This window comes from Eubalaena glacialis, chromosome 15, assembly GCF_028564815.1.
Source record: "Eubalaena glacialis isolate mEubGla1 chromosome 15, mEubGla1.1.hap2.+ XY, whole genome shotgun sequence".
Lineage (NCBI taxonomy): Eukaryota > Metazoa > Chordata > Mammalia > Artiodactyla > Balaenidae > Eubalaena > Eubalaena glacialis.
The window spans coordinates 82,921,400-82,949,364 of NC_083730.1; the positions used below are offsets into that span (position 1 = coordinate 82,921,400).

Below are 27,965 nucleotides of genomic sequence, written 5' to 3' on the forward strand. Positions count from 1 at the left end.
ATTCAGGGATCCAGGGATTCCTTCCATCCTGTGTCATCGTCACCTCCACACATGTCTGTTGGGAGAGAGTTCTCCTTGGATTCACTGGGTTCTTGTATGGTCTGGGCCTTCCTGGGAACGGACACTGATAAGTTTTGTTCAAGGCTGATTGAATAGCAAGCTGAAGATTGAGAAACTCTCTCTCCCAGGAGACATTCCAAGATAAGAAAGTTCCCTTCTCTTCCTGGAGGATATTTGCTTACCTTTGTAGGGCAGTAAACCTACAGCAAGCCCCATATTCCAGAGACATTTACTTACCTTCCAGGGTAAGGAATAATCTCTCTCTAGAGGGGAGGATGGGCAGGTAACCAGCAGCTTGATAGAAACTTAGCATCTCCCAAGTTCAGGGTTCTTCTCCAGTGCCATAAGCCAAGTAGAGGAGGCCAGACTCTTCTCACTCCCTGCTGCTGTCCAATGTCGTAAACATACCTTCTTCCCTTCTCCCACCCAAACCTCTTTCACGAGGGGCTGTAATGGGTCCCAAGCAAAGCAGTTCCAGATTGCAAAAGAGAATTATAATGTGATTTACGGGTAAAGAAGGGGCCAGTTACAGGTCAGCTAATGGTGAGAGGATGCACTTGAAAGTTTCCTCTTTGAGTTAGTAGGCCTCATTAAAATTAATACTCGACAACTGTGTGATTATCAGTGTAATTCTCCAACAATGAGTGCACTGGGAGTTTGCAAGTATAATGCTATGGCATATTCATTATTTAAAGGGTGTCTATGTTAAATCATAAAATGCAAAAGATTTCTTAGTAAGCTCATTCAAATCCACAAATATTTTTGAGCACCTAGGCACTTAGGATACATTGTATCTGAACAAGATACTATTACTGCCTCTCAGAAGACTGTGGTTTAGTGAAGAACTACTTGCCTCAAGTACTGTGCAGTCAAATTTATTACATTAGGCTGAAAGGAATACACATCTGTTCTTAAATCTACCCTGTCCCCTGTAATATATGCTAATGATTCCTACCTAGTTTTTTCTGTAAATATTCCTTCCACTTTGCAGTCCTCTCTCTCGATCCTCTCCTTTTCTTTCTGTTTCTTTGGGATCTACAAGCTGCTTAATAACTAAGTAGGGGCTATGCTAGGCAAGACTTCTTTGGTTGGAAGTGACAGAAACCCAGTTCGAAGTGGCTAAAGTCACAAAAGGGGATGTTTAGTGAATTATATGAATGAACTGTCATTCAAGCTTCAGGCTCAGCTGGCTCCAGGGGCTCAAATGATGACATCAGGGCTGTCTCTCTCTTTCCATCTCTCTGTTATGTTTTCTTCTATATTGGTCTTTTCCATATGGTGACCGCAGCAGTTCCATTCCACACTTTTTTTTTGCAACACACAATCTTGCAAATGAAGAAATTCTCTGTACTTAAGTTTTTAAAAAACGTCTTGGATTGAATCAATCACTCTGACCAGGGGAAGGGAAATATTTTGGCCAGATCTGGGTCACAAGTTTTTATGGGCTGAGTTTTGTCTCCCCCAGATTCATATGTTGAAGTCCTAACCCCCCAGTATCTCATAATGTGACTATATTTTGGAGATAGGGTCTTTAAAGAGGTAATTAAGGTAAAACTAGGTCATTTGGTTGGGCCCTAATCCAATATGACTGGTGTCCTCACAAGAAGAGGAAATTAGGACACAGACACATACAGAGGGAAGACCATGTGAAGACACAGGGAGAAGATGACCGTCTGCAAGCCAAGGAGAGAGGCCTCAGAAGAAATTAACCCTGCCAACGCCTTGATCTCAGACCTTTAGCCTCCAGAACTGTGAGAAATTTTTGTTGTTTAAGTCACCCAGTCTGTGAAGCCCTAGCAAACTAATACATAGTTTCAGCCCTGGAGTTGGGGTGAATTTAGTCCCTCTTGAACCACCCTGAGCAGAGAAGGGGTGGTTACTCCAAGGAAACCCAAGGGGCTATTACTACAAGGAAGAATAATGGCCCAGTAGGGGAAAAAAATCTAGATTGTCTACCCACTGGGTCAGATTCATAATAATTTTTAGACGTTCATTATGTGTTAGGTCTTGAAAACATTTATACTTAATACAACAACCCCATGAGGTAGATACTATTATTTTCCTCATTTTACAGATTGGAAAACTGAGGCACACACAAGTTAAATGATTTACCCAAGGTCACGCAGTTAGCAAGTACCAGAGCCAAGATTTACATCCACACCTGTCAGGCTGTAGAACTGCAGCTTTGTACCGCTAGACTCTTTTGAGAGCCAATGATTGCTAGCTTCAGATGCTCTTGCTTTTCTATTCCCAAGATTGAAAAAGCTTTGACTTGAGGCATGGGAAGGATGTATGTTAACATATTAATTAAGGAAAGTTCATAGTCTGCAGAATTCACAAGTCTATTTTCAGAACTGTTTCTGATCTGGGCAAGCCTTTGACTGATTCGAGTTAATTAGCATTGCAGAACATGAAATAATTGCTGTTGTTCCTCAAAATTGAGGCCAGGAAGATATCCAGTGACCTGTAACCACCCCAGCCCTGCCCCCTAAGTCTGAGGATCAGAACTCCAAAGCCTCAGCAGAGACGAGATGGAGAATTCATCAATTCAGCTGCTCCTTTCCCTCTTCTGTGTTTACTCTGTTTTCTGTCCCATGATTAGCAAGGGAAGCCCCACACCTCTCTGAATGGGTGGGCTAAAGACTACAGTTGTGTAAGGGATCTGTCCTGAATTTTATAAATAGGATTTCCAGTTTGAACCATGTAGGCTGATATTTGAGCATTTCACTTAGGAAACAAATTCAGAAAATATCAGACCCATTCATGGTCATCGTATTTTTTCCAAGTGGTTCTGATATTTCTGTCGAAACCATCTGGTGACCCTATGCATAAATCCTGACTGTCTTTGGCAAGACTTATTGCCTGCAAGAAAGGGCAATCCATGCAAGCTAGTTCACAAACAAAACTCAGGAGGTGTTTGTTATTGAGTATTTATCATCTGAGTCCTGGAGATGATGGAGTTGTGTAGAGACGTAAAAGTTGTCCTCCAGCTCTTTCAGTAATTATACAACATCAATTGTTAAAAATTTTAATGATTAATATTAGCATGAATCCTTTTATACCACATCAGCTTCCTTGTGGCTTAGTCTCTCTGAAGGACCCCCTGAATTTTGAGTGCCCATCACATGTCCTGGGAGGGATTGCTGTTTCTTATAGCAAATGAGTCCTATCAAAGAGAATCAGCCTCTCACTGACTGTCTGACCCTGGTGCATATGCAGTGTAATCCAACTGCAAATGTTTGATTGGAAATCTTGCCCAAAGTGCAGGATTCCATGAAGTTGATGAAACATGCTTAAAGAACAGAAAAATCACAGACAATCCCTGGGAGTCTGGTGGTCTTAGAACAATCAGTACTGATACCCAGCCAGAACCCACAGATTCAGCCACGCTGGCTGTTGTGGTGACTGTTGATCATTCCATGCTGTCATATCGGTTATTCAGTGTTTCGAACATCCCTCCCCACAAAGAGTTAACAGTTGAAGAAAAAAAAAATGACAAGGAAAGTGACACGGTGAGCACTTCAAAAGAGAAAGATTTAAATATCAAAAGATTCAAGAAGGCCTTAGGAAAAATTGGTGAAGCCCTTGAATATTTTTTTAAATGACCTTTTTGCTATCATGCTATGAAAACCAAAGCTGAAGTGAAGGATTTTGTCAGAAAAATTACCCTAAAAAAACCCTTACTACTTAATTCACTTTTCGTTCTTCATAAGAATTCATGTGTTGTTGAAATGGTAACCTAAATTTTGTTAGGTTGATAAGCTTTAGTTTCATTTTTCAAGATAAATTTCCAACTCAAACCCTTTTTCTTCCCCCCAGTTTGCTATGAAAATTTGGGATCAGTATTGAGTCTCTTTAAATGTCTTCTACCGAGATTGACTCTCTCCTCAAGGATAGAAACAAAAAGCCAGGGAGGGAAGTCCCGCCCCCCCTTTCCTCATGGAGCTGCACGGTCTTTCTCTTCCACTTCTCACCATGACCACTCCACTCCCTGCTTCTCTCTGCACATCTGTGTTCTCTGCTCACTCATGGTGTACCTGTCAAAGCACCCATACTTTATAACATGTGTCTCCCCTTCCCATTACATGCCCTTAGCCATAAGGATTGGTTAAGAGATGGGCATGTTGCTCAACTTGGACCCGTAATGGTCAAGAGAAGGAGTTTTGTTTAAAGAGTTAGGAGGATATGCACCTGAACTTGTTGGCAGCTTGTCCTGTTGAGAAATGAAGCAACCTGGAGGAGATCAGGACCAAGAGGTGGAGAGAAAATAGGTCCTGCTGACGATGTTTGAGTTGCTGGATCCCACCATGCCTGAAACTGGAAAGACTCCCTCAGACTTCCGGCCAACCTTTCTCCCTTTTGCATAAACTGGATTGAATTGGGTTTTATGTCACTTTTACCAAAAAAGCCGTAACCAACACAACATGCTTATTTAAATATGATAGTAATAATCCCTCTTAACCATTCCAAGGTACTTTTCCAGCTATCATCCCATCTGATTCTTTCAGTGACCCTACAATACAGACAGGGCAAGAAGGATAATCATCTTGATGGAGATTGCTGCCAGGTTTAGGGGGCTACAGTGATGTTTTCTCAAGAACTTGGAAAACACAAGAAGTAAAGATTGCCTTCTGAGAGTTAAACCATGAAGCCAATATATTATAGATCAAAGCAGAGCAATGCAGGGTCACCTTAAAGAGACAGAATGGCTCCTAGGCCTGCAAGACTTGTCTGTCATGTGACTGAATGTGTTAACATATTTAAAGCAAGGCTGTATCCATCATGATCTGCCATGGGGGCCTAAAGGACAGAGTTGCAAATGCCCACCTTGGCAGTGTAGCCACTGCAGGTTGTCCCAGTGGAGAGGGAGTCTTGATCTTTGCCAGGCTGCATTTAGAGATATGCTTTCAGCCACAAGTCGTATAAAAGCAGGTTGATAACTGTGGTCAATTAAAGGTGGCTGGAACTTCCTTGCCACTCCTCTCATTAAGAGGCAATGTCTCTTTCCCTTCCTCTTGAATCTGGGCTCACCCTGTGAGTTACTTTGAAAAATAAAATGAGGTGGAAGTGATGCTCTGTAATTTCCGAGGCTGGGCTGCAAAAGATCTGCAACTTCTACATTTGCACACTTGGAAGACTCCCTTTTGGGACCCAGCTGCCATGCTGTGAGAAACCCAAGCCATACAGAGAAAGGCTGAGCTGTCAGCCAACTGCCAGGCACGTGAGCGAGCTCCTTTGGGCATTCAACCCAGTCGAGTTTCCAGATGATCGCAACCCCAGTCAACACCACGTGGAGAGAATAACTGCCCTGCCTGAGCCCAGTCAACTCACAGAATCATGAGAGATAATAATGGTTAATTTTGGAGTGATTTGTAATCATGCAACAGGTAACTGAAACAACAGTGGATTAAGCAACAAAGACATTTAATGATCTTCTCTAATGGGAAGTCTGGATGTAGGAAGTTTCAGGTTTGGTGCAGCAGATCAACAATATTATCAATGATCCATGCGTCTAAGGTTTCCATTCCACAAACCTTAGCACATTGGCTTTTCATCTTCCTCATAGTTGCAAGATGGCTACTGCAGCTCCAGGTATCACATCCATGCTTAAGCAAAAAGAAGGGGAAAGAGGTAGTACCATTGAGCTCTTCTCTTGCCTCTGTACTTTTCACCAGGAAGGCAAATATCTTCCCAGAACCCCCTAAGATGACTCTCCATTGTGTTTCATTGGCCAGCTATGACCACCCATAGTTCTAAGGAAAGTGAGTGTATGTTTATCTAATCTCTACAGTGTGAAGCAACCATGGGAAAGGGAATTGACAATGGCCTTTTGGCAACAACCGAAAATCTCTGCCACAAGATGGGTGCAGATATTGCTGCCAATTGACTCGTACTAGTTACGATCCCATCTGAACTATCTTTTCCATGAAGTGCTTGCTCCCAGCCATTTCAGTCTGCTGCCACGAAACATTGTCTCTCCTTGTCCTGATCTTATTCATCAAGAAACCAGATTATTATTTATTCCCCCAGGCTGGTCTTCTTACCAGGAGAGAAAGTACTGGTTGTGTAGACTTTCTGAACCAATCCCTACTGTAGTAATTTCTCTTTGCACATGAACAAGTTGTCATCTGGTTTACACATCAGTCTCAAAGTGTGGCTAATGTGAGTCTAATCCCTAGGGATGATACCACACTGTGTGCTGAGAAAGCCAGGTTTCCATATTTATAATGATCTGGGTGCAATCACCCAACCTTCATGCTGTCACATAAATCTCTTTGGGAGACAGCTTCTGGTTCTTTCTTCTGGTGGAGACACAATCAGTGACTGAGAGAAGACATCAGGAATCACTACAGAGATGAGAATGAATGGGGCTGAGTGGCCATTTGTCATGCTCCCTGACCTGAATACCCAGAGACCCTAGTGACTTCAGGCTGATGGAGATGTTTGATCTCACAACCCAGGTTTTATGATTCTATCCTGATTTAAAACTGTCTTGTTAACCTTAAAAGGTCAGTGTAATGGTTAAGAGCATCAGCGCAGGCTTGTCTGGCAGCTCGACCACATATTGACTGTGTGATTTTGGGAAAATGTTTTCCCCTCTCTGGGCCTCAGTTTCCTCATCTGTATGTAAAATGGAGACAATATTCAGACCTCTACCTTGCAAGGCTGCCATGAGAACTGATAGTGTGATATATGCAAAGGGCTTGGCACAGTATCTGGCTGGAGCTGGCGCTCACTGAGCGAGAGCTGTTTTTATTTTTATAGACCTTGTCTCCCAACTGGAGGTCAGAAAACCTAGTCACCCATAGCCATGCTGCTTCATCCTTACAGGCCCGATTCATATATTCAGTAATTATGCAGTGAGTGTCAGTGGTGCACAAAACACCACACTCCCACTGAGGGGGATAAAAAAAAGAAATGTAAGACATGCTCCCTGGGCTCAGAGAAGTTATAACGTGGTCGGACAGGCAGTATATAAAAACATGAAATGGTTAAGCAACCGTACCTGACACATCAAGATGATGGACGAGCCCTGAGTGCAATGGCAGCTGCTTTCACATTGCCTGTCCTGTCCTGGTGAAGTGGGAATAGCAGTGGACTTGGAGTCAGACAGCCTTCCCTGGACACTCCCCATCCCAGGCTGGGTTAGAGGCCCCCCGTTGCCCTTGGGATATCCCCTTTGACGGTGCTTACCATGCTGAAGTGTAACCGTTCACTGTCCAGTCTTCCCTGTGAAGTTGGGAGCAGTGGGAGGCACTCATTCATTCATTCATTCATGGGGCACATTTTTATTAGGTATCTGCTCTATGCCAAGCAGTGTTCTAGGCAAGGAGAACAAGACAGCCATTGCTTATATTCTTGAAGACAAGAGTCGAGTTGTGTGGAAAGATAATAAGTAAATATATAGTTATATACAGTGTTGGGTGGTGGTAAGTGCTGGGAAGAGATTTCAAGCAGGATCAGGGATGCTGTAGACACGGGGATGCTCCACCCACGTGTCCTGACAAAGAAGGACTTGCTGGTTGGCTGTGGGAGGGTGGTCAGCAGACAGCCCACACCTGTCAGCTCCTTCAGGGTCAGCCTGAGCCGCAAAGACACCTTGCCAAGCTCACACCTTTTCCAGGGCAACCTGCATCCAGTGACTGCGAGAAGAGGGGGGTACATTTCAGGCGACTCGGGACATTTTGGGGGACAGTACTTGCCTGCAGAGCTCTTTGCTCGTGTGGACAAGGCTTTGTCAACCAAAACAGTTGATCTTCCCCCCTTTTCTCAAACCTGCTTTCCCCTCTACACACTGTGTTTGCTTTTGGACAACCCAACATGCGACAAGGTGATGGAGCCTCAGGGCACGGGAGGGGCTTGTCAGTTTGGATAAAGTGGTCAGGGTAGTCCTCCCTGAGAAAGTGACATTTGAGCAGAGACCACGAGGGGAGGGGGTCAGTTATGCAAAGATCTGGAGGAACAGCATTCCAGGCAGAAGGAACAGCACAAACAGAAAAACCCCAAAGTTAGCAGAAGGAAAGAAATGATAAAGATCAGATGAGAAATAAATGAAAAAGAAATGAAGGAAACGATAGCAAAGATCAATAAAACTAAAAGGTGGTTCTTTGAGAAGATAAACAAAATTGATAAACCATTAGCCAGACTCATCAAGAAAAAAAGGGAGAAGACTCAAAACCACAGAATTAGAAATGAAAAAGGAGAAGTAACAACTGACACTGCAGAAATACAAACGATCATGAGAGATCACTACAAGCAACTCTATGCCAATAAAATGGACAACCTGGAAGAAATGGACAAATTCTTAGAAATGCACAACCTGCCGAGATTGAACCAGGAAGAAATAGAAAATATGAACAGACCAATCACAAACACTGAAATTGAAACTGTGATTAAAAATCTTCCAACAAACAAAAGCCCAGGACCAGATGGCTTCATAGGTGAATTCTATCAAACATTTAGAGAAGAGCTAACACCTATCCTTCTCAAACTCTTCCAAAATATAGCAGAGGGAGGAACACTCCCAAACTCATTCTATGAGGCCACCATCACCCTGATACCAAAACCAGACAAAGATGTCACAAAGAAAGAAAACTACAGGACAATATCACTGATGAACATAGGTGCAAAAATCCTCAACAAAATACTAACAAACAGAATCCAGCAGCACATTAAAAGGATCATACACCATGATCAAGTGGGGTTTATCCCAGGAATGCAAGGATTCTTCAATATACGCAAATCAATCAATGTGATACACCATATTAACAAATTGAAGGAGAAAAACCATATGATCATCTCAATCGATGCAGAGAGAGCTTTCGACACAATTCAACACCCGTTTATGATAAAAACCCTGCAGAAAGTAGGCATAGAGGGAACTTTCCTCAACATAATAAAGGCCATATATGACAAACCCACAGCCAACATCGTCCTCAATGGTGAAAAACTGAAACCATTTCCACTAAGATCAGGAACAAGACAAGGTTGCCCATTCTCACCACTATTATTCAACATAGTTTTGGAAGTTTTAGCCACAGCAATCAGAGAAGAAAAAGAAATAAAAGGAATCCAAATCGGAAAAGAAGAAGTAAAGCTGTCACTGTTTGCAGATGACATGATGCTATACATAGAGAATCCTAAAGATGCTACCAGAAAACTACTAGAGCTAATCAATGAATTTGGTAAAGTAGCAGGATACAAAATTAATGCACAGAAATCTCTTGCATTCCTATACACTAATGATGAAAAATCTGAAAGTGAAATTAAGAAAACACTCCCATTTACCATTGCAACAAAAAGAATAAAATATCTAGGAATAAACCTACCTAAGGAGACAAAAGACCTGTATGCAGAAAATTATAAGACACTGATGAAATAAATTAAAGATGATACAAATAGATGGAGAGATATACCATGTTCTTGGATTGGAAGAATAAACATTATGAAAATGACTCTACTACCCAAAGCAATCTACAGATTCAATGCAATCCCTATCAACCTACCACTGGCAATTTTCACAGAACTAGAACAAAAAATTTCACAATTTGTATGGAAACACAAAAGACCCCGAATAGCCAAAGCAATCTTGAGAACGAAAAACGGAGCTGGAGGAATCAGGCTCCCTGACTTCAGACTATACTACAAAGCTACAGTCATCAAGACAGTATGGTACTGGCACAAAAACAGAAATATAGATCAATGGAACAGGATAGAAAGCCCAGAGATAAACCCACGCACATATGGTCACCTTATCGTTGATAAAGGAGGCAAGAATATACAATGGAGAAAAGACAGCCTCTTCAATAAGTGGTGCTGGGAAAACTGGACAGCTACATGTAAAAGAATGAAATTAGAACACTCCCTAACACCATACACAAAAATAAACTCAAAATGGATTCGAGACCTAAATGTAAGGCCGGAAACTATCAAACTCTTAGAGGAAAACAAAGGCAGAACACTCTATGACATAAATCACAGCAAGATCCTTTTTGACCCACCTCCTAGAGAAATGGAAATAAAAACAAAAATAAACAAATGGGACATAATGAAACTTAAAAGCTTTTGCACAGCAAAGGAAACCATAAACAAGACGAAAAGACAGCCCTCAGAATGGGAGAAAATATTTGCCAATGAAGCAACTGACAAAGGATTAATCTCCAAAATTTACAAGCAGCTCATGCAGCTCAATATCAAAAAAACAAACAACCCAATCCAAGAATGGGCAGAAGACCTAAATAGACATTTCTCCAAAGAAGATATACAGATTGCCAACAAACACATGAAAGAATGCTCAACATCATTAATCATTAGAGAAATGCAAATCAAAACTACAATGAGATACCATCTCACACCAGTCAGAATGGCCATCATCAAACAATCTACAAACAATAAATGCTGGAGAGGGTGTGGAGAAAAGGGAACCCTCTTGCACTGTTGGTGGGAATGTAAATTGATACAGCCACTACGGAGAACATTATGGAGATTCCTTTAAAAACTAAAAATAGAATTACCATATGATCCAGCAATCCCAGTACTGGGCATATACCCAGAGAAAACCATAATTCAAAAAGAGTCATGTACCAAAATGTTCATTGCAGCTCTATTTACAATAGCCAGGACATGGAAGCAACCTAAGTGTCCATCAACAGATGAATGGATAAAGAAGGTGTGGCACATATATACAATGGAATATTATTCAGCCATAAAAAGAAACAAAATTGAGTTATTTGTAGTAAGGTGGATGGACCTAGAGTCTGTCATACAGAGTGAAGTAAGTCAGAAAGAGAAAAACAAATACCATATGCTAACACATATATATGGAATCTAAAAAAAAAAAAAAATGGTCATGAAGAACCTAGGGGCAAGACAGGAATAAAGACACAGACCTACTAGAGAATGGACTTGAGGATACGGGGAGGGGGAAGGGCAAGCTAGGACAAAGTGAGAGAGTGGCATGGACATATATACACTACCAAATGTAAAATAGATAGCTAGTGGGAAGCAGCCGCATAACACAGAGAGATCAGCTCGGTGCTTTGTGACCACCTAGAGGGGTGGGATAGGGAGGGTGGGAGGGAGGGAGACGCAAGAGGGAAGAGAGGTGGGGATATATGTATATGTGTAACTGATTCACTTTGTTATAAAGCAGAAACTAACACACCATTGTAAAGCAATTATACTCCAATAAAGATGTTTAAAAAAAAAAAAAGAAGGAACAGCACATACAAAAGCCCTAAGGTAGGGGTGGACTTGGCACATTTGAGCAGCAGCAGCAAGGCAGGCAGGCGGAGCAGAAGCCCAGGGCCGGAGGGCGACGGTTGGAAGGGGCAGCCGGAAGTCACACGCGCATCTCTACCATGTATCCCTAGGGCCGGCACACTGTCGACACTGAATAAATGTCTGTTGAATGTAACTGGGTTCTCATTCCAGCTCCTCCCCTCTCTCTCCACGTGACCTTGACCAACCTTTCAGTGCCTCGGTTTCCTCCCATGTAATCATTGGCGAAGGGGGGACTCTGGAGCTCTGCCTTAGAGCTCTTGCTACGGGACCATTTTCTCGTCTTGCAATTCCCTCTTCCTCTCCCCTCTCCCTCCAGGGATCTGGAGCACACCTGGTCCCGCTCCCGGCCTGCCAGCAGATGATTCCCACCAGGAAGGGGGCTGCTCTTGGCCGCTCACCCTCAAATCCCAGGGCTCCTGAGCTGAGAAGCAGCCATGCTAGGGCGGCAGGTGGGGGGACGTGGCAGAACCGGGAGGGAGAGTAGATTTCTCTCCTCTGATAATAAATAAGCCCGAGTAAGGCATCCCCGCACCCGTGGGGCAGGGTGCTCCTTTGGAGGCCTTTTTGCTTTGATAAAAACTGCAATATCTGAAAGTTGTCTTGGGCGCCCAAGAACTCCCATGTTATGACTTGCACGTGTCTGGGATAAATTGCTTTTGCTGCCTTCATATATAATTCAGGTCCTTATGGATGCTGGTGGGATGCATACCACTCTCCTGTAATGATATATTCATCTGGGGGAAGCAAGAGTGCACCTACTGGGTTGTGCCCCGCCTGTCTGACAGCTTGAAAGGTTGCCGCTGCGGGCACATGTTGGACTTGCCTCCAGAGGGAGGAGCCCCTTTCAGCTGATGTGCTGTCCTGGAAAGCAGGTCTGGCTGGGTGAGGGCCACCTGTCGTCGTGAGACTTTCTCTGTGGCAGTCACTGGCTGAGCTGGGGGCTTTGCAGGTGTCATTGCAGGCTGCCTCATCGCCACCTTGGGGATGTAGGGTATCCCCTTTTTACAGCTGAGGAAATGAGGTTCAGAGAAGCTACATGACTTGCCCAAGGTCACCTGGCCAAGCACTGAAGGGATTTTCCTATCACATGGGTCAGCCTTCATTTTGCCCGTTTGCACGTGAGTCAGGTGCTTACTTAATGCTTACTCACTTCCTCTTCAGCACCTGCCTGTGAGGTGCAGGTGATTTACTTCCCCATCTTACAGACAGGGGTGAGGCTCGGAGAGGTGAAGGGACTGACCAGCTTACCCCTCTAGAGATTGGATGCCTGGGATTTTAATGTAGGTCCAACATTTGTTCATTCCTGTATTCATTTATTCATTGATTGACTGCTCCATGCCTCAGTTTCCTCATTTGTCATTGTTCTCATTTAGCTGGGGATAATATCAGTACCTACCTTGTAAGCTTGTTGTGAGGATGACATGAGGGGTTAGAAAAAGGAGTTCACACACATAAAGTGCATACAACAGTGTCTGGCACACGGGAAAGTGTGTGATAAATTTTAGCTGCAATAATAATTATTTTCTCGGGCTTCCCTGGTGGCGCAGTGGTTAAGAATCCTCCTGCCAATGCAAGGGACACGGGTTCGAGCCCTGGTCCGGGAAGATCCCACATGCCACGGAGCAGCTAAGCCTGTGCGCCACAACTACTGAGCCTGAGCTCTAGAGCCCGCGAGCCACAACTACTGAGCCTGCGTGCCACAACTACTGAAGGCCGCGCGCCTAGAGCCAGTGCTCCGCAACAGGAGAAGCCACTGCAGTGAAAAGCCTGTGCGCCTCAAGGAAGAGTAGCCCCGCTCCCCGCAACTAGAGAAAGCCCGTGCACAGCAACAAAGACCCAACACAGCCAAAAATAAATAAATTAAATAAATAAATTAAAAAAAAATTATTTTCTCATTTGGTTATTCATCCTTTGATTCCACAAATATTTTTCAGTAGCCTGCTCTGTGCCAGGGACTCTCCTAGGTTCATTGCACACGTGAGCTCATTTTCTTCCTTATCATTACGTCATCTCACAGATGGGGAAACAACTCAGAGAGATGAAACAAATTGATGGTGGTCCCCCAGCTAGGAGGTGAGTTCCATTTTCCAAAGTAGGTCAACATTCATTCATTCGTTTGATATATTTTCATTAAGAGTGTATTATGTGTGGGCTAGGTGCTTCATGTATTTCTGTTGACTGAAAGTGGGAATGAGTACAAGGGTGGAGAAGATTGGTTCCTGTCCTCAAGACACTTGTGATCTTTTGTGCGGGATACAGACAAGCAGACAGGAAATGTCCGTATTTCATCAATTCTAAGGCACACATTTTCCCACACATTAACCTCTCCGAGATTGGGATGCATCTTACGATCAATTGTGTGAAATCACCGTTGACCAGCAGCAGTCAGGATGAGGTTAGTCTTGACCGGAGATGACAGTGGAGCTCTCTTAAGAATTCTTGTATTGCTAATACAAGAATGGCACAGAGGACAATAGTTTACAGGAAAACATGGACGCAGGCAACTATGATTTTAAAAATGATTTAGAAGACCCAGACTTTGTATTGAAAACATTTTTGGAATATCTTAGCTGATGTATTTTGCTTCTTTTTTTAAAAGTATGTGCCAGAGTGATATGTGATAAAAAAATTGTTGTCTAAATAAGTCTAAAAGCACTTTTAAAATAAGTAGAAAAAAAAATAAGTAGAAATAAAATGATAAGAAAGCATTGTGATTCTTAGGCATATACCCAAGAGAAATGAAAACATATGTCCACATAAAAACATGTACACATTTACAACATCATAGTTCACAATAGACAGAAGGTGGAAATAGCCAAATGTCCATCAGCTGATGAATAGATAAACAAAATGTGGTCTATCCCTACAATGAAATATTCTACCATAAAAAGGAATAAAGTACCAATACATGCTACAGTGTGGATGAACCTTGAAAATATTATGCTAAGTGAAAGAAGCCAGTCACATCCGTTCACATGTTACATGATTCCATTCATTTAAAAATTCAGAATAGGGAAATGTCTGGAGGCAGAAAGTGGATTAGTGGTTTCCTGTGATTGGGTTAAGGGTATGGGGTAGAGGGACAGGGAGGTGGTAGCTAATAAGTACAGGGTTTCTTTGGGGGGTGATGAAAATGTTCTAAAAATCGACGTGGTGATGATCATGCATATCTGTGAATGTATTAAAACCCATTGAGTTGTACGGGTTCAATGGGTGAATTGTATGGTATATGAATTATATCTTAACAGAGCTGTTGGAAAAAAGGAAAGCATTGGGTCAGTGTGTTTCTTAGGGTTAATAAAATAATGAGGGCGGCTTCGTTTTGATGAAATTGGGTGTAATGTGATGTGGTCCATGTTACATTGTCAGGGGTGAAAATGGGGTTGCGGAGGTGCCGAGAAGCCATCCTGGCCCACCTGGGGAAGCAAGGAAGGCCTCCTGGAGATGGTGGCAGGGGTGGCAAAGATGTCAAAGTTGAAGCTCTGAGGATGAGTAGGACTGAGAGTGGAGTAAGCGTGACCCAGCCAGAGCAAACAGCATGTGCCAAGGCTGGGAGCTGAGAATCTGTTTTTCATTTTAAGGACATGGCCTCTTCCCAGTGCAAATGCCTTCCCCCACCCCCTGCAGCATGGAGGGTCATAAAGCGGAGTAAGTTGTGGTCTCCGCCTTCTGGGAGCCTGTGATCTGGTAGTTGGCTTCAGCGAATGGTGCATCTGTGTGTTCAAGGAGAGGAAAGAGAGAGGGAGGATGAGAGTCACTCTTGACTGAGGTTTTATCAAGCAGGGGGGCGGGGTTGTGAAGGCAGACAGTTCCCACCCTGCTGGTGGGAGAGTCAACAACACACCCTTCCTGGAGGGCAGTTAATTGGACAGGGGGCTTAGCTTTCCACCTAGCCGTCCCACAGCCAAGCATTTATCCTAAGAAAATAGTCATGCTGACCCCTGTTTATCTATTCACAAGGACTTATTCAACACAGTCGTATAACAAATGGGAAAACATGGACTCAATCTGGATGTATGATGAGGGGCCTGTTGATTCAAGACACCACAGCACCTTCATCGTACAGGACCCTGAGGCTGTCCGTCACATGTGCTGATCAAGGGCAGACCTGGACGTCAGACGCACTGACATTTAAGACAGTACTGTGTCCTGTCCTTGGGCAGACCTCTGGAGAGCCTCAGTTTCCTCACGTGTAAAATGGGGATGACAGTTATACAACTGACCTCATAGGGTTGAGGTGAGTATCAAAGGCAAAAAGACACGAGAAGGGCTTAGAACTGTGTGTGGCAAATGAATTCCAGCTTTATTGCTTATTACTTTATTATGGAGCTAATAAAACAGATGCACTTGAAGTCTCTCAAATGGCACTGGAAGATAGTCAAGATCAGTTATTAAGTGAAAAAAGGCAGTTGGGAAGGGACCCCATTTGTGTGTGTGTGTGTGTATGTGTGTGTGTGTATTGTTATTATTGTATATATAATATATTTTTTCTTCTTGCTTTAAAAAATTTCCTAAAGTTTTAGAAGTGATATTAAAGACACGCATCTTACTGCAAGGATGCAAAGCACCTCTCAGCCCATCTTCCACTGGCCCACGGGGTCCTTTCTGGAGGCTTCCCCGAGCAGCAGGGCTCCAACTTGCAGTCGTTCTGATGCGACAGGGAACACAGTGCAGGTAGCTCAGGCTGAAAACAGGCAGAAGGAGTCTGGCTGCCCTGGTTCCTCCAGTTCTGATGTGGCCCTTTGGTTGACAGAGACGGAAAGTTGTTTAACACTGGCCAGGGCTGTTTGCAGAGGCTCCCGTGGATGGGATCAGGCCTTTTCCCTCTGGAGCCCAAGCCCTCCCGGTTCAGCTGGCAGGGTGGGAAGCCAGAGCTCGCTGTTCTGGACCTCTTGCTGGAGATTTCCAACACTCCTGGGGAATCCTGTCTCTTGTGGCTGTGGGTGCTGCATAGTCATCCCTCATTTGGGTGACAGCCTCAGCTACAGGAGAGAGGGCTGCTCGTAAGTCATGGGACAGAGCCCCAGGAGGCTAGTTTCACTTCCAGAATCCTAAGGGAGGGACCAGACCTGTCGAGCTCATTCTCTGCTGCCACCCTGACCCACTCTATCATCAGTTTTCCTTTTTAATGTTTCTCTTGTTTTAGATCTTAAGTGCACAGCTCAATGAATTTTACATACCAGCATCGTCATATAACCACCGTGTAGATCAAGATAGAGAGCATTACTCAGAGGCCAGCTGCTCTCTCATGCTCCCTCCCAGTCGAGATCATCCCAAGGGTAACCACTCCCCAGCTCCCATGACCACAGATTAATTCTGCCTGTTTTGATTTCCTATAAATGGAATTAAACAGCATGTACTGTTTGTCTTTTTTTTTCATGTACTGTTTTTTGTCTGGCTTCTCAACATTGCGTTTGGGAGATTGTGCCGTGTTCTTGTGGGTAGTGGGAGTTTCCCCCTTTTCGCTGCTGTGTAGTATTCCACTGGGTGAATGTCTTACAGTTTGTTTATACATTCTGCTGCTGATGGGCATGTGGCTTGTTTCCAGCTTGTGGCTATTATGTATAATGCTGCTGTGGACATTCCTGCACGTGGCTTTTGGTGGACACAAGCCTTTGTTTCTACCATCATTTCTTGTACCAACAACTATAATAGTCTCTTTATATCCATATTAATGTCCCAGCTTCTATACTTCCCCCCTTTCATCTGTTCTCTACATAGCTGTCAGGGTGACCTTAAATAAGATGTGTGGCTCCTTGCCTAAGCCTCCAAAGGCTTCCTCTTGAACTTAGAATAACCCCCAACTCTTTACTCAGGCCCAGAAAACCATACCTGACTTGCCCCCTACCTGCCATTCCTGGTTCTCTTGAGCCACTCCCCCTCTCATGGTGCTTCAGCCACCCTGACCTTCTGTCTGTCCCTTGAATATGCCAAGCCTGTTCCCCACATGGACCTCGGCACTAACTGTTCCCTCCTTCTGGATTTCTCTTCCTGAAACCTTCCCCTAAGATTGATCCCTTCTGGTCACTCACGTCTCATCTTCAGAGAGGTCTTCCGCAACCATCAGAATGAGCCCCCATAGCCACTTGTTCTTTGTAGCCTTTGCCACCCTCTAATACCCTTGCCTTCCCCTCTCCTTGAGAGCAGGGAACTTATCCAACTCATTGACATCCTCATTCCTCAGTGACTAACCTGCTGCCTGGCACACAGTCGTTGCTTGTAAATGTTTCTTCGATGAATGAATGAAGATAGTAGCTATAGATACCCACATTTAAAGGGAGGCAGTGTAGCTTCGTGTGAACAACCTTGGAGCTTGGTTATCTGACTTCCTGAGTTTGAGGGAAGGCTCCATCTCTTATTAGCTATATAATCATCCCACCTCCCCAGGCCTCAATTTCCCCATCTGTACACTGGGCATAATAGGTTGTTGCAGGGACCTAGGACCTACTATTGCTGTTTACAGAGCAGCTGTTTTGCGGGGCAGCTGTGCTATCCCTATTTTATAGACACAGAGCAAAAAATATTTGCTGAGTGCGGAAAACGAGGTCCAGAGACTGTTCAGGTCACACTGGTGCCAAGTGGCAGTGCTGGGCCTTGAACCCAAGTCTGGCTCCACCCTGGAGCCACGCAGACTCCTCTGGGGAGCACCTACAATGGGAACGAATTGAGATCCTTGCGCTGATCAGGTTGGGCGACACCCAGAGTGTTTATATAGTAACAGAATTTCACTACCGTGTCAGTAGCTCTTGAAGGTTTTTAGAACAGTTGCACTTGATTAATTCACTTGGCTGTCACAGGAGGCCTGGGAAATAGGCAGGACCAGGAGGGATTCCTTCATGTTACAGGTGGGTGACTTGAGGATCTGGCATTTGCCCCGAGTCGCTCTTTGGCCCCCAGGGCTGCTGCTGTCACTGCTGCCAGTAGCCCCCAGCACCCTGGAGACGCAGTAGTTTAAGCATCTCCGCGTCTGTTACCTGGTGGTCCCCCGCCTTCGGGCTTTTGCATCCACTTTGACTGTTCTTTAAATCTGCTTACTTAAAAACCAAAACTGAAAACAAAAATATCTTGACCCATCCTAGGCAATCATATCAAGTGAATTCATAGTTTGCTATTCATTCTAAAATATTTATTGAGCACCTACATTATACCAGGCACTATTTTGGGCGCTGGGAGTACATCAGTGCACCAAAAGAGAGTAGTGGCGGGAGATACACAATGAATGAAGTAATACATTTATACAGTGTCAGGTGGTGATATGTGATATGAGGTGAAATAAAGCAGATGAAGGTAAAAGAAACCAACAATGTATTACAATAACTGTATATATAGATATATTTTTCCCCCGATGCATATAAAATCAACACATAACTGTTAGAATAAAAATGTTGGTTCATGGGACTTCCCTGGTGGTCCAGTGGTTAAGACTCCGTGCTTCCACTGCAGGTAGCAGAGGTTCGATCCCTGGTCGGGGCGCTAAGATCCCACATGCCACACAGTGTAGCCAAAAAAAAAACCGTCGGTTCAGGTACCATCTGGACTTGCTTTATACCAGCAGGTCCATACAAAATACATATTGCCATTTAGAAAACCTTCAAACACCCCCAAGAGCAAGGCACATCAGCTGAGACAGGCTCAATTTTTACTGAGGATTAAACTGAGGCTCTAAGAGGTGCACTGACCTGCCAGGCTCACACAGCCAGAAGGTGCTGGAACAGGGCCTTCTGGCTCCACCTCTTGCCTCTATAATTTTGGATACAAATTCTTCCCTGAGAAAGAGTTTGAACCTGCAGCTCATCTAACTTCTCTGAAAGGCTAGACTGCTCCTCCGCCCCTGACCCAGTGCTCAGCCCCACCAGGTGCGGGCGGGTGGCGTCTCAGCATCCTTGGAGAGCAGGAAGCATTGTAATTGATCGCCCTGCTGCCTTTGCCCCCCTGTCCAGGCTGAGTCACTGCCAGAGATGAACTGGCTGATATTTCAGCTGGGGTGATAGCATCTCTCCTGCCGCCCCTCCTAATAAGCTTCCAGTCATAAACCTCATCTTCTTCTGCAGGTATGCGTATCTGCCTCCCAGCCCCTTCACACAGTGTGTTCCCAGGGGCCAGAATCCCACGTACCCACTCAAGGTTAAAAGCAAAACAGCACACCCCCAACTGTTCAGATCGGGTGTTTGTAACATGCTGTGTCTTTAAAGAGTGAGTGCCTTGTTCAGGGATGTGGTCTTATTTGACATCAAAATGCATTCTCCTGATGTGAGTTATCTAGGGATGACCTTTGTGCTCAGTGCTCAGTTTTCAATTGGGACATATGAAGCTCAGAGAGGTCAAGTGACTTGCCTAAGGTTGCAGAGCATAGGTGGATAATGGCCTTAAATTAAGGTAAGCATGGTAACCAGGGATCAAGGGTCCTAAGAGAGACTCAGGTATGACTTTTGGCTACTTCACTAACTGTACTGCTCTTAAACAAGTCACTTAATTTTTGTGCCTCTGTTTCATCACCTGTAAAATGGGAATACTAATAGAAGCAACTACTACACAGGGTTATTGTAAAGTTTAAATGAGCTGATGTATTTAAAACATACTTAGCACAGTGTTTGGCACATAGTAGATGTTAAGTAAATGGTGTTGTTACTGTTGTTGTTGTTCCCTGGAGAAGAAATTCAGTTTACCTCTTCCCTAGGAAACTCCGTAAGTAAACTTGGCGTGAAGGGTTAACAAGTGAGGACATGCAGCAGGTTCGTGTTTTGTTGCTCAAAGTGTGGCCTGTGCACCAACAGGAGCATTACTGGGAGCGTGTTGGAAATGCAGAGTCACAGGCCCCACCCCAGATCTGCTGAATCTGGATTTAACAAGGTCCCCGAGGGATTCATGTGCACCTTACAGTTTGAGAAGCACTGATTTAGGGCTTTCCCTGTGCATCAGGGTCACCTGGGGAAGTTTTAAAAAATGCAGATGACTGGGCCCCACCCCCATAGATTTTGGTCCCTTGGTCTGGGGTGGGGTCCAGGCATCAATATTTTTTAAAATCTCCCCAGGTGTTTTCAATGCATAGCATGGGGTTATCCCAGGTGTGGTGGGGGCTGACTTGCTTTGGAGTTGGAGAGAATTAAGTTTGAAGCTAAGACCTTTCCACTTACTAGCTGTGTGATCTTAGGCAAGTTGCTTAGCTTCTCTGATCCTCCGTTTCTTCATTGTAACCTGAGAAGAATGATCCTCCCCACTCCCTCTCCCACTTGTGAGGATGAAATTAACACTGATTATGTACAAGAGCCCGGCAACAAGGTATTGCTAGATGTGAATGAATGCACTCACCCTCTGTGTGCAGCGCACTGTGCCAGGCCCAGAGATGGTAGACAGTTATTGTTATCAATACTAATGTGATTAGCAGCAGTGGTACTGTCTGTGAATATGAAGGATCAGGAGCTCACTGGGGCATGACGTATCTCCTGTGGCGGTGCAGGAAATGACTGTTGATGGATTGAGAAGGCATCCCCAGCAAGGTCAAGGAAATAACAATCCTTGGTACCATTCATTAAGCACTAACCGTGCATCTGTCACTGCAGTAAACACTTTATAAAAATTTTTTAAAAATTAAAGTTATACATGTGCTTAATTCGATCAGTGGTTCTCAATGTGTGTGTGTGTGTGTGTGTGTGTGTGTGTGTGTGTGTGTGTGTGTGTTTTGCCTCCAGGGGATGTTTGGAAATGTCTGGAGACATTTTTGGTTGTCACAGCTGGGGGCGGGGGTGTTATTTACTACTGGCATCTGGCAGGTAGGGGCCAGAGATGCTGCTAAACATCCTGCAATACACAGAACGTCTCCCAACACAAAGTATTGTCTGCTCCCAAATGTCAGTGAGGCTGAGGTTGAGAAATCCTTGTTTAGATTCAGGTAGTTCTGCAAAGCATGTTATATAAAACAGCAGCCTCTTGGCCCCTTTCTTCCCTTCACCTCCTCCGAAGCAACTACTTTTGCCCTTTGGGTGGGTTATTTTATTTACCTATACGTCTCTAAATAGCCTGCTTGTACTGTGGCTTCCTGATGATTCCATTCTAGACTTTATCCCTTGGCTTCTGACTGTGGAAGGCGAGGAGTTAGCTCTCCTTCCTCAGCCCCTGCCTGTGACCGCCTGCACACGTGGCTCCCCCTCCCCCCAGATCCGCTGTGATTTCTGTTGGATCAATATTCAGTGTTTATATTACCCTAACTGTAAATGGTTTGCGCTGCTGATGCTGCAGTCAGCTCAGATTACCTTCCCCTCCTGCAACATCTTTTGTTCTCTCTGAAGTTAATAACTGCCTCATTTTTCCCTTGGCTTTGTTATCTGTGTACTTCCCACTAACTCAACCCTCAACTCTTTGCCAATTGTCTAAATCTCCTTTCAAGATATTCAGGCCCATCAGGGAGGAAATCTATCAAGTTTGCCTTTCAGAAGGTGTCTCTCCGAGAACAGGCTAAGTGTTTCTGTAGGAAGTGTTTTATGTTAAGACCCACAATAGCCCTGTGAATTAGGCCCTATTATCATCATCGTCCTTGTTTGACATTTGAGGAAAACGGCTCTTAGAAGGGTTGTTTGGGTGCCCAATATCACACAGCAGGATGTGGAGGAGTCAAGACTTGACCGCAGGACTGTGTGATCCTGTGGCTCCAGGGCCTGGGCTTCCTTATGTCTCAGAAGGTCACTCTAGGAGACAGCACTTCCAAATACCCCTCGTAACCAGACTATAACCTGCCTCGATGAAAGGGCAGTAGCTTATTCATTCCTGTGTCTGCTGCGCTGATCACAAGGCCAGGCACAGAGCAGGACTTAGTGCTGCTGGTTGAATGAATAAGTGGAGAATTTTGAGAGGCAGTGGGGGGAATGCCCGGTGTTCCGGGTAGGAGATCAGAGGAGCTGGGGCTTGGTCACGTAACGTGGGCCTCTCTAGCCTCAGCCTCCTCATCTGTTGGATGGAGCTGAGAAGACCTGTTTCAAGGACAGTTTTCAAGCAGCCAGAAGGAGCTGATGAACTGCAGATGCTCAGGAACCTGTAAAACACTAGGAGATGGTGCACGGGCACATCAGTCACTATGTGGTGAGGGGCAGATTTCTGCTAGGCTCCTCCCCCACTTCCCCTCCTCTTTCCTTCCTTCCTTCTTTTCTTCTAAGTGAAACATGGCATAATTAATTTAGAAAAGAAAAAGAAATGCCTTACAGTTGAGAAATAGATATATTATAGCCCGAGCTAGTTCTCATATGTAAAATATTTATATTAATGTGTCATAAAAATTGATTCACCCTTCTCTTGCCTGGTGTCATTAATGGGTAGATATGGAACATCTTATTTCCTTGCCTCCTTTTCCCTGCCTCCTCCTCTCTTTCTCTCTCTCTCTCTCTCTCTCTCCCAGCAGTGTATAGTTTCAAATGACTATGAGGAAACCATTTTTCATGAACAATAATAATAAAAAATAATAGATGATATTTATTTAGTGCTTGCTATGTGCCAGTCACTACTGCAAGCCCTTTTGCATTTTAACTCATTGAATTCTCACACAACCCTAGAGGGTCAGTGCTATTGTTATTCCCATTTGACAGAGGAGGAGACTGAGGCACACATTGGTCACTGGTTCAAACCTGTCCGTCCTGACTCCAAGGCCCTTGGTCCTGACTGCTCCTTCGCCACCTCCCTGTGCTGTGCTGTCCAGCCTCACAGCTTTCACACAGAGGCCAGTGTCCCATGGCTTTCTACTGCAGGAAGGCACCTGATATTCAAAGCGTTCTCAGTTTGCAGTAAATAGATATACCAAGAACTCTGAGTTTTTGCAACTCAAATTTTGATGACGGTGTAGGTTTTCTAGCAAGGGGTAGAGAAATCTAGGGACTCCATGTCCAGCAAGTTTCCAGGTCTTGGCAGTACAGGGCTGGCTGTCAGCAGTGGTGGAGACAGGAGCCCCGAGCAGGGCCTGGGACAGCCAGTCCTCTCTAAGCCAGGTTTGCCTCTTAGGAACGGGACTTTTTGGTTCCCAGACCGTCGCTCCCTGGCATCCTCCTGTGTGCCTTGCAGCTTTAGTGTCAGCTCTTTATAACCGCGATGCAAACTGTTCCTTGGAGCTTTTCGGAGTCAGGCCCTGGTGGAGAAGAGCCTGCAGCGGGGCTCCCAGCCCACAGCTGCTCCAAGGGCCGCATACACAGACACACTCACGCAGACACATGCAGACACACACAGACACACATTCCTCTGCCCGTTTGTCCCATTCACTGTTTCTTTATCACAATAACGCAGCCTCTAGTATCAGGTCCCAGCTCACAATAGGTGTCTAACAAATGCCTATTGGATGAATAAGCGCAGGGGTGATTCAGGTATTCTCTCCTTGCCCTGTCCCTAGATATCTAGGTGTTTGTTGTTCTGGCTTGCCTGGGCACAACTGGAAAAGTGATCCAGAAGGGGTTCCTGTATTCATTTTGGGTGGTGCCAGGCTCCCTAGCACAGCTCGTGAGGTCCTTCGTGATCTGGCTCCTGCCATCTCCTTCCACCTCCTTCCCCCCAGCCCTCCGGGCTGTCCATCTCTACTTTCAGTGGTTTAAAACTTTTTTCCAAGTCATGGAATTCTTTGGGGATCCGATGAAAGGCATGGACCCACTTCTCCAATATACAGACATCTGCACATTCAAACAGTGTCCTGAATATAATTTCTGGGGATCTCTAAGGCCCATTCATGAATCTCCAAGGAGTGCACAGGACCCCACTGAAGGACCTCTGCCTGTAGGGCTGGGGAAATCCAGAGAGGGGAAGTACCTGGCCCAGGGTCCTGACTGACAGAATTGGAACCAAGACCCAGGCCTCTGGATCTCAATTTCAGGACTTTCTCCCTTTAACCGTCCTGTGTTGATGGATGAACGCCTGGTAATTAGTTGATACAATGAACAATTAAATGAGACACTCTTCTTTGCCTTTGCCATCCATCAAACCCTCAGCACTGGCAGCTCTGTCAGGTGCTCAAACACCAGCGGTTTCTGGAGTACAGCCTTCCTCCTTGTAGTTTGGTCTTTTCCTGATGGTTATAAATGGAGGTGATTACAGCAGAGTTCTGCTGGCTGTTCACGGAGCATCTGCCTCGCCACCGGGAAAGCTCAGCCTCAAGCCTGCAAACTGGAGTCAGGAGAGTGCCCAGAAAGAAGGCTGTTTGTTCCAGCTGCTGTAACTGGCCGTGTTCAGAGCTCTTGGGACTGGGAGGTATGGTCGGCGTGTTCTTTGGTGCTCTGCACCTCACCTAATGGCTCTATATCCCCCTGATTCCTGAAGCCACAACCTGACAGACCCCTCTCCTCATCCTCTCAGTCTAGTCCATCACCAAGACTTGTCTCTTTTCACTTTGTATCCTATCTATCCACTTCTGTCATCTTTGCTGGCACCACCTTTACAAGCCAGGCCGCCATTATTTGTAGCTCGGAGAACGGCCACAAACTCCCCTGGATGATGACCTGCTGAGCTATTAGCTACTGAGTGCTTTTTCTTTTCACTTTCACCATCTGCTGTTTGGGCCAGAAACATGGTATGTTCGTCAGGACAGGCAATGCTATGGTGCTGTAACAGACAACCAGTGGGTTCAAAACAAAATTTTGTGCTTATGCAAAGTCTGCTGCAGTGCTGGTGATGCCCGGGGACAGTTGCACTCTGGGACAGGTTCAACGTTCCAGGCTGCTTTCGTCTTATGAATCTTTCACATCAGGGAACATGCTTCCATGATTGCTGCAGGAGGAGAAAAGAGAGAGAATTGGCTGACAGCTCTGAGAAGCTTCCACCCAGAAGTGACACGTGTCACTCCTCACATTTTATTGGCCACCGCAAGTCGTAGGACCATGTCTAATTCAAAAGATCAGAGGAGCACTTGGAAGAGGAGGAATTGGAAATATTTGTGTGCAGCAATCTTATCTAATCACTTTCCCCAGGGAATGGGTGGCAGAATAGGAGCTCATAATAAGGGTGGTGATTTATTACCTCTTTAATTCAGGAGATTGATCTGGCTGTGAGACAGAAAGATTCAGGAAATCAACGTCAGCCAGACCCAGTTCTCCTCCTCTCACCTCTGATTAGAGGTCAGGTGGGAGGTGAGTTGGAAGAGGAGGAGGGAGAGGGGAGAAGGAGAAAGAAGTGTGGGGAGGGGAGAAGAGAAGAGAGACTGAAAGAGACAAGGAGGGAGAGAGACAGAGGGAGAGAGAGACTGAGAGGGAGAAAGCTACGGAGAGAGGCAGAGAGAGAATTTTACATTCACGTTTTTGCTCCACCTCCTTGAGCTGACTGCTGGGAACACCATTTTGAGTACAGAGACCCAGGGGTCAAGGGGCGCCTGTGACTTGTTGACCCCCTGTGATCTCCGATGACCAGCAGCCTTGCTCCTCTCAATGGCAAGAGAGCTAGAGGTCGTGGTGGCTGTGCTGGGCAGAGGGAAAGCTGGCCAAAAGCATGGGGGTTGTGTGTGGCCCCGGGCGGGATGGGAAAGGAGCCGGTGGGGGGAGGGAGGTAAGGAGAGAGGGCCAGGGGAAGGCTGGTCCCGGGATGCAGGGACTTGTGCAGCAGAGGTTGTGTTGATGAGCTGAACCAGGGAGGCCTGAAGGAGGGTGCAGCGCCACCTCAGCGGAAGTCAGTGCAGGACAGGAGATGAGCTCAAGGACTGAAAAGGACAAGTTACATGCAGAGCAGGAAGTGGCACCAGGCAGAGGCCGACGAAGACTAAACGGAACAGCGCCTTCCACCAAGACCATCGGGCTGGCGTGTGCAGGAGCTTCCAGGAGGAGGGCGCCGAGGAGGGATTCGGAGGAGAATAAACACTCACATGTACGTGAGTGGTAACCTGCAGGCTTGTCCAGAAGGGCTCAGGATATTTCCTACATCAGGCTGATCAGAGGCCAGGTGCCAGAGGCTCGCCTAGGTTCTGGAAGATGAAGTAGTTTTCTCTTTGGACACTGGAGTCTGGCTTGGGAACCTCATTTGTGCTACCCCAGTGCTCCTCAAACAGTCATCTACAGACTAGCGACAGTCAGCAAAGTATTACTGGTCCACAGTGAGTAAGTAAAGAAACTGGGAGTTAGTGTTTAGAAACTTTTATAGCAATTTGACATTGCTGTGACATCCAAGTGAATTTCTGTTGTATTTTACAAAAGCATCGGTTTGTGATGGATTGGAGAGAAAATGGTCTGTCCCTGCAGATAGTCTGAAAAGCACTGTGCTGGGTTCCTAAGTGCTTCTCTCATTCCGTGCAGGTCCCTCCTAATCTGTTTTCCTTAGTGGTCTTCCTAGAACGCAAGTGGGATCCTGACATGCCTCCTTCTACAACCCTCCATTGATTTTCTCAAGCTCTTTTGGATAAAGACCAACTTCTTCACAAGGGCCTGGAAGGTTCTGCATCATCTGGTCCCCGCTCACCTCCCCAGCTTCTTCCCCTCTGCTTTCTTCCCCACACTTCCGATATCCTTACAAACAGCAAGCTCCTTCTGACCTCAGGACTTTTACCCGTGTGACATCCTCTACCTGGCACGCTTTCGCCTCCATCTTGGGGGAGTTGACTCCTATTCTGCCTTCAGATCACAGCTGTTGGGGTGGAGAAATTTCTCTTTTTTCCCCTCTTAGTTCATTTGGCTGGCAATTAACATGACATGAGGTAGATTAACAGGAGAAAGTCAAATGTATCACGTGTGCATGGGGAATCCACATAATGAAGAATTCCAAAGACAGCAAGGCTAGATGAGATGTATATATGTCTCACACACACATACATATGTACATATATTCTGGACTAAGGAGAAGGAGGTAGGGGTCTGGGGATTCAGGGGGAAGGAAAGTAACCCACAGGGTGCTAAGAAGAGTTAATGCTTGGTACACGTTAGCTGGGCATCCAAAGACAATGGGCTTTGATCAGATGGTTCTTCACGGTCCACCACTCCTAACACCGTACTACAGTTGTTTATGGTGATAGCTTCTTCCTGGGATAGGCCTCCTGTCTTAAATTCTTTTAGGCAGTAAGGGGGAGGTTCAGAGATTCTTCCTGAATCTTTTGGGCCCTGATTGTTTTCAGCTTAAAATAATCCGAGTGCCAGAGTGACGCATCTTGGGGCAGCCTGGCCTGAGCCCCATCACGACTCAACAATCACCTCGTCAGGGAGGCCTTCTCTGGCCCCGGGCTAGTTGAGGCCCCTGCCTCTTGCCTTGATAGCCTCCCACGCCTACTTGACGCACCTGTGATTAACTCGCTCAGTGCCTGCCGCTCCCCAGGCCCCTGAACAGAGGGCAGAGGCCTCGCCTGTGTATCCCACAGGCCTGGCTCAGCGCTGGGTCCTCAGTAAACACATGCTGAATGAACGAGTGAGTGAACGAAGGAATGAAGGCAACGTCCAGAGCTCGTGGGAGAGGCACTTGTGATTGCAAAGTGTGTCCTTTGGCAGCCAGGCCTTTATTTCATAAAACAGTTCCCCTGCCTCCTTCCTCTGCCCAGAACCTGGCAGCCCGTCCCAAACTCCTGCTGATAAATCATCTTATTGGCACAGCTGGACAGGAAAGGACAGAGTGAGTAGTGGGAGTTGGGCACCGTGTCGCGGACAAAGGCCTGAGTTGACGTCGTAACAACAGGCAGACCGATGTGGCCTGGG

The 27,965-nt window shown here is 45.5% G+C and overlaps 1 pseudogene; it reads right to left on the reverse strand.

Moving 5' to 3' along the window:
- Positions 1 to 12,098: 12,098 nt before the first annotated feature.
- The window catches only part of LOC133075194 (NADH-ubiquinone oxidoreductase chain 5-like), a 149,475-nt pseudogene continuing 133,608 nt past the window's right edge, over positions 12,099 to 27,965 (reverse strand).